This window comes from Echinops telfairi, unplaced genomic scaffold, assembly GCF_000313985.2.
Source record: "Echinops telfairi isolate 266 unplaced genomic scaffold, ASM31398v2 ScPeMD7_3533;HRSCAF=4204_0, whole genome shotgun sequence".
In the NCBI taxonomy this organism is placed as follows: Eukaryota; Metazoa; Chordata; class Mammalia; order Afrosoricida; family Tenrecidae; genus Echinops; species Echinops telfairi.
The window spans coordinates 99,889,906-99,898,011 of record NW_022107431.1 but is presented as its reverse complement, the minus strand read 5'-3'; positions in this window follow the sequence as shown (position 1 = coordinate 99,898,011).

Sequence of the window (8,106 nt, the reverse complement as noted above, 5' to 3'; positions counted from 1 at the left end):
TAGGATTTGATTCCAGAGTCTGACTGCAAAGCATATGGTCTTCTACACCAGATTAAATGTTTAAAAAATGCAAAAACATCTGAGTTAAAGATTAACTTTAGAAAACAATATTTTATATGTAGTTTCCTGTTAAAATATTGACACATATTCTATTTTTAAACTTGCTAGAAGAAAAAATGGTGCCTAGTCAATAATAAATATATATTCAGATATATCCAGTTAAACTAGGAAGTAATATTAATAGTATGCAATTACTTCTGGATATATCATAAAGGAATATTTTCTCCTAAGGCACGCAAAAGGAATGCCATATGGCAGAACTGATAGGTAGATGAGTGGACGAGAAGAACGGAAACAGGAAGAAGAAGGGAAAGGAAAGGGCAAAGGAAGGACCAACAGAAGAGTTTCTTGATGAACTGGGGATAGTTTCGTCCTATTTTGTGATATGAACCCTAGAAGGAATAGTACCTTCATGGCGAAAAACTTTGGAAGTGTGCAAAGTACCATGAGTTTATTATATGTAATACGCATTAATACTTAATATATTTGCATCCAAAGTTAGTAGGAATTGAAATATCTTTGCCATGACATAAAAATTCATGTCATTTTGTCTTCAAAGCACCAAATATAACTCATTGAAAATTTAATATTTCAGGTAAACAATGGTTGATTTTGCATATATGATCAAATGTATTATCTCATTAATGGGTCTCGCTGTGCTTATCTGCTGTCAAAAAGAAGGATTCACAGTGAAAACAAACTAGCAATAAGCCTGGATTAGAAGGTTTGGGTCTTGTCCATGCATGGTCCCTAAGGAATTGCATTAGTGGATCAGGGCTTTTCATCTGCTTTTGGTGCTGTTTTACTGTTTGGAAACTGAGAGGACTGGACTAGATTATCCCTATATTCTTCTCTAGTTTTCAATTTGTCATAACATAAATTAGATGATAAAATTATCTACCACAAAGAAGGAATTTTAGGACTATACATTAATTAAGCTTGTAACCTATACAAAATATAATTAAGTTTTACGAAGTCAACTCACTGATGAATTGGGAATGTTCAATTGTTCACTAAAATTAAAAATTCTGTTTTTCACAAAAGGGGCCCTGGTAGTGTGTTGGTTAGCACTCAGCAGATAAGCTGAAGGCTGGCCATTGCGCACACCTGGGCTCCTCGGGAGAAAGGCCTAGCCATCTGGCCAGTGAGAGAACTCTGGGAGGCGGTTCCCCTTCGTGGAAATCTGCTCATCGGCATCAACAGCAACAGCACTTGTTTTTCACAAAGCATGTGCATTATTCTCAACTTCTTGGCTAATTAAAAAGGTACTCAATTCTCACAGACCAGCTACTGGTCTTTGAAATACAAAGTATTACATCGTCTAAATCACAATTAACGTACTACATGATAGGCAAACAAAACATAATTCATCTTTGGTTATACACAAAAATTCAAACAGAACACCCCTTAGGTCATACACAGCACTGGCTAAGCTGTAAGATCAATAAAGTCTGTTCTGTGACTAAAAATTTCAAGTGATGAAAAACAAGAAATCATTGTCATGATAAAGCTGTCACCTATATAAACCATGAATGTATTTAAGGCTAACACTTAATTCTAGCCACCATCTAGGAACAATTGGTTCTTATGACATGGCTCTAGAAAGATCACTGACGATATGGGTGCTATAAAAAATTTTTTAAGAGACCAGATGGAGCTGGCTATCAGAAAGCCAGTAAGGCATCAACTAAGTCCACAAGACTGGGTGATCCAAGGATTGTAAATAATGAAATCCAAATCCAAAGGAGGGAATGGTAGTAGAGCTTAAATTCCAAACACCTAGTTTTCAGAAGGCTATGGACAGTGGAAGCCCAAAATCCCCACATGGATTAAGCCTCCAGTGAATTCCGTGTGGCCATAATCCTCGCCTGGCTATGAGACAGAGAGCACTGTAAAAGCAATTGTGGCAAATGTAGTTAGGTTAAAATGTAACACCTTAGCATGTGATCTCGCTTTTGATATGTTTAACAGCTTGAGTTCCAGTTTTTAATATTTTCTGCTTTCTTTTCCATTGAAGTTTTTCTTTTATTTTGTTATTGTTGTTGGGTTTGTTTTTTGTTGTTTACTTCCCGTTTGTGTTTTATATGATTTCTGTCAATGAAATCCAAGATAGGTCAATCTTGAGAGATAGTAATTAATAATTCCGTAGGAGAGCTTGGAGGGAAATTGGGAGCTAACAACAAGTATGAGAAGAAAATGTTCTGAAATTGATTGTGGTGATGATTGCACAACTCTTCTTAGATAACTGAATGGCTAAATTATATGATATGTAAGTAATGCCAATAAAACTATTAAAAGAAAAAAATTATCTTCACTCCTATTTAGTACGACCACATATGTAGTTCCCGGGGGAAATAGCCACAAGGAAAACAGCATGAAGAAGGTGGTACTAGCATAAGGTGACCAGATGTTAACATTGGTAAAGCGGGACAAAAGCAGGACACCACTGATAAAACTCATATCCTGGCGAAAGAGCCACATGGCAGCCGAAAACCGTATACCCTAGCTTGTCGTGCATTCTTTCCAAAAATCGGTACTTTTTTAAAACGCCGTGGGATGTGGGGGGAAATTGTTAAAAATCGGGACTGTCCTGCCAAAAGTGGGACGTCTGGTCACCTTATACTAGCATATAAAAAGAAATTAATAGAACGAAGGACGTTTAATTCCTATCAAAAAAGATACTGGATTTTCAACTTGTCGAAGATTAAACAGAAAAGTCAGAAAGTAGATGAGCATATGTCATGAAAGAGAAAGAAAAGCAACTATGGCTACATTAGGACAAAGATCAGAAGGGCATAGACGGAATAGGGCTGCCATTTGACATTTTGAAGGGTTCCCACAGGGCATATTCCAGAGAAACTAATTCCAGTTCACTGTCCTCAGAAATGCCTTGGCCGCAAGTTTTTGTTATTCTTCCTGGGTTCCAGGGCCACATAGCTGCTAACTAACAGTATATCTTGGCAGTCCAATAGGGGACCCATTGAGCACACATGACTATCCAGCACTTGAAATGTGACCAGTGCAAATGGAGATGTACACCCAATTTTGAAGATTTCATTTTTAAAATACCATAAATAATTTTATATTCATTTAATATTATGGTTCGTTGTTGTACGCCAACTGGTAGTGACCTCACAGAACAGAGTAGAACTGCGCCCACAGGGTTCCCAGAGCTGTCAAGCCAATGGAAGAAGGCTGCCCTGTGGTTCTTGTGCCGCCTGCTGGGTTTGACCACTGACTTTTACTGTGCCACCGGAGCGCCTTCCTTGAAGCAATACACCCAAACAGAAGGCAGCCTGCCCACACACTGCCCTCGAGTCAATTCCAGCACATAGGGACCTATGTGACAGAGTAGTACTGGCTCACAAGGTTTCAAAGGCTGTAAGTTTTACAGAACCAGAGTGCCATAGTCCTCTCTCGCAGGGAGCCACTGGTGGGTTCTGACTGCTAACTTGTGATGAACAGCAAGCTCTTGGCCACTGAGCCAACACCATGGCTCATTCATTGTTGTAGCTCTACTCATCTAAATCGACTATTTCACATTTCAGGGGCTTCCTTCCTTTATAATGTGGTTATGAGAACATTTTTAATTATATATATAACTTAAAGAGATAATTTATATATATATGGCTTGAATGTGAAGATCACATTTGATTCGTTTGTACAGTATGAAACTAGAAAATAGGGCCAAAATAATTAATCTAATTAAAGTAGACTCATTAAATAATGGTCTAAGGAGACTGGTGGAGAAGGATAGAAAAGCTACAACTTTAGAAACAAGAGTCACGTGGAAATAAACACAAATACAAAAGAGAAATATGAAAACAGCAAGAGGCAGGAAAATGTTCTTCCAACTGTTCTTTACTTAGTTCAGAATTGATCTTTTTTTCCAGATGCATCATTTGCCATCCAATTCCTTTGTTTTAAAAAAAATCTCAAAATCATTTTGATTTTCAAATAACTATTTTCTTAATGAACAATAAGTGGGCCATTTCAATGGATGTTCTAAAAATATTTTTAATAAGCCTTCCAGAAGTTCCTCAAGTGAAATTCTTTCCTAAGCACAGCATATAAAGGCACATTGGAGGCACAGAGACCACAAATGTCTGCATTCACAAAGTGTGCAGCGGACAAGAAGAACCTTCTCCCACAGAGCAGCTGGTGAGACCGCACTGCTGGCCTTCTGGGAAGCTGCTACCCACCCTTCTTCTGTTAAACTGCAGAGGACAACGCCTCCAAGCTAAGAAGAAAGAAATGGTTCCTTTCTGAGTGAGCCTCCTAACCGCCTTAGTCGTAGGAAACTGTGATGCTCCATAAATAATTCCTAGCTCTGCACTATATAACACCCCATTAAACGGTACTTACCTAATTCACAAGCGCATTGTATCCCCGTGGGGAAACATACAACGATGTCATGCCCTGTGTGCCAATTCCCAGACACCACAAAGTTAAACATTCGAAGACGTGCACAAGAAATGTGCACTTCATCGTCAAGGCTGTCAAATGTTAAAGATGTGTTTGATGGCATCATCCCCTTTACAGTGCAGGTCTCCAACGATAAGGGAGAGTACACAGAAACCTCCATTGAGTTAATACATGGAAATGACTTGCTTAGTGAGGTGGTCTTCACAGAAATTAAGATGTCAATAGCACACATTAAAAGGATTATAATAAACCAAAGTCCTTCATTTCCTAGAGAGCGGGAGCCTAATGGAGTCCTTTTGCAGCGCCGGGGAAGGGGGAGGGCGGAGAGCTGCTTTCCAGCGCCCAACTGCTCCCCAGACTTGTCTGTCCTGGTTCCCGCCCCGACTCCCTAAGGTGGGAGGAAGGGAGGCCAGAGGGAGGGCGGAGGGTGGACTAGAGGGTTGCCTGCCTTGTGTGGCTCCGGCTCCCTTCCAGCTTACTTGGGCACCTTGGCCCAGACCCAACCCGTCTGCGTGCGGCTGGGTCCGTGCCACGCGCCTCTGAGCCCCACGGGCCAAACTGGGGCAGCAGCGACACCGGGGCGCTAGCACCAGGACCCTGATCCCTGCGCGCCACCTGGGCTCGTGCACCCGCGCCGTCCCCCTAGAAGCCCGAGGTCCCCCACAAAGCACACAAACGCGCAGAGCCGGCGCTGTCGGAGTCTTTTATTTCCGTCCTGTCGCTGAAGTCGCCGTCCAGAAGCAGAGGGTCCCAGCCAGCCGCGGGACCCGTGCGGCCGGAGGCGTCCTGTTGATGGTGCTGGCTGCGGGGCGAACGGTCCTCTCGGAAGGCGGCAAGGAGGGGGGCAGTGTGGACAGCACACCGCAGAGAGGAGCGCAAGGAGACCACACAGTGCACGAAAAGGAGAGAGAGAGAGGGACCCAGAGCTGGGGAGTTGACAAACCTCAGGAGGAAGGAGCGTTTCTCCGCAGCAGAGAAGGCACCGAGACAAAAAGAGAGGTGAAAAAGAAGACCAAGCAAGGATGGGGAAAATAAATAATGTTTCCCCTCATTCTCGAATTCTGTATTGTCACGCGGAGACGAAGAAGAGTCTTTTACCTTCTGCCTCAATGGAAGACAGGAGCAGGGCCGCACCCAGGGCGGCGAGCGCTAGGGGAAGCCTGGTCCTCATGCTGAGTGTCCTGGCTCACAGCCGCATGAAGTTTCTGCTGGAGGAAGCAGGAACCGCATCAGATCCTTGAGGGTGCAAGCCCAGGCCCCGGGGAGTCAGACCAGCGCCTGGGACCAGGTTAAAGCTGGAGTCTGGACCTAGGCCAGGACCCTGCCAGATCTGCCTTAAAAACCACAGTGCCCAGCCCATCACATAATGGGCCTATTGTAGGGCAGTGGAAGTCAAGTTCATCAATAGAAGTTTGGCGGTTGCACTAAGGGAGAATTCGAGTTTAAAGAGGGTCCTGTTTTCCAGGGAGGCTAATCCTGCTTCGTCTCCCTAGTGAAGGATTTAGCAGGCCCCCATGATTTCATCCCTGATTCAACTAAATGTCTCTTCCAGCTGGGGGATTTTATTTGGCTGCTTTTTCCTAGCTGCTGAACTCTTTGGGTAACTGTACTTTAGTGGTCTCAGGGTAGTTTGGAAAAGTATAATAAACCATCTTTACCCCCCCTCTCCAGCTTCTTCATTTTCTTCTGACTACAAATACACAGCTCTTTAAGGTCTGAAGTAGATTATACAGAATTATGTAAGGTCCAGCTGAAACCTAACCCTCTTGCTAGCTGTGTTGTTTTCACAACTGACAAATTCTTCGGCCAAGCTGAGGGGAAAACAACTCTAAAATACATGATGAAAAAGACACAAGGCACTAGGAGAGAAGAAACACCCTCATCTGACTTCCCACCGTGTATTTCAATAACAATTCTCAGGAATCAACCTTGGAATTTAATTGTTCATTTATCCAGGAAGCTTATAGGTATATAGGCACCAGAAGAGACTATATGCTGTCCTGATTTTTCCTGATTTTGATTAATTCCTTGAAAACAGACAGAGCATTACGTATCATTTGTAGTTTCCAACATACACCAAAATTAGCCAAACCAAATACCTGGGAGCAGTGACCTCCCATGGTGACACCATGTGTTTCAGCATAAAGCTGCTTCATAAATTTGGTGGGGGGGGATGGGAGACTGTAATCTTTACAGAGGGAGAGAAATGCAGCTTTCTACTCCCATGAAGAGTTACAGTCTAGGAAACTCACAGGAGCCCATCTACCCTGCCCTATAGGGTCGCTATGGGTTGGCATTCAATCCATGGCTGTGCCTTTGGTTTTTTGGAATCTTTACAGAAGATCCTCAGATCTGTGTTGTTGCTGGGTGGGTTCGAACCACCAACCTTCAGATTAGTGGTTGATTTGCACCACACAGGGGCTTAGTCTCCAGCACCCAGTGAGTGCTTCATTCATGCCAGTAGAATGCTATCTTCTAAGATTCAGTCCAGAGACAAAAGCTACCAGGCCATTCAGTGAGCTGGGAAGCTGCTAGAGGAAAAATAGAAAAAGCGAGGTGACTCTGCGGTACATAAATTCTTGAGGTCTATTCAAATAGTCCTCATGAAAAAGTGGAGGTGGAGGGAGGCGACTGTCATGCTTGGGAATCCAAAAATGAGCCAGAGGCAGAGCCCGCTATGAGAAAAGAGGCTGACAAGCTCCAACCATGCTTTGCAAATTACTGGCACCGTTTTTTTCCTCTGGTCTGAGTGTAAATTGAAGTTTAAATGTCTGATGAGCAGGCGTGCCAAATTGCCGGGGGCTCCTTTTGATGAAGCCAAGTTTAAAATGTTGGCTTTGCTTTGGGGAATTGAGGACCCTAGCAGCTCCTTTCTTCCAAATTAACAACTCTTTGACATTTCTAACCCTCTTCTACTTTCATGAAAAGAGGTGAGACCAGACCATTGTTCCCGTCATCTGGCCTAGAATTTGCTATAATAGTTTGCAATTCAGTTGGCAGTCGTGCTGGGGAAAAGTTAAAGGCCCATAATCGACCCTCCGAAGATCAGTGTGCATTTTCCCCACTAAACCGCTGAACTCCCGGGAAAAAAACCCATCTCCTTGTCTAAGTCTAGGGCGCCACCTGTCGGGCGACCGAACCAGCGGCAAGAATGAATCACCCCCCACAGGACGTCTGCGCACCGTCAGTTCGGCTCGCCAGCCAGGCGTTCTGTCCGTATACGTTTTTTAACGAGTCTCTTTCTCTCTCCTTTTTAGCCCAAACATTTACTTGAATGCTTAGCAACACTTCATTGAGCACTCTCGGACATAAATTTCTCAAAGCGGCCGCCCCTACGTGGCAGAGGATTCCCTCACTTCACCCTCATGAATGAAAAGGAGTCAGTTAAGGGAAACGGAGGAGCGGGAGCGGGGAGGAGGATTCGTCCCCTGCCCCACCGCCTTCTACCCCTTGCTAGAGAGGCCAATTCCCTAACTCGAGTTAAACAAAAAAACAACAATGACAAGTTAAAAAGAATTTTCTTCCCCGGTAGGGCCCCTGCAGACCCTGTGCGCTTGGCCGACCTTCTCTCTTACCTTCAGCGAGCCCTTGGACGTCGCTGTCATTCCCATTCTTGCCCCC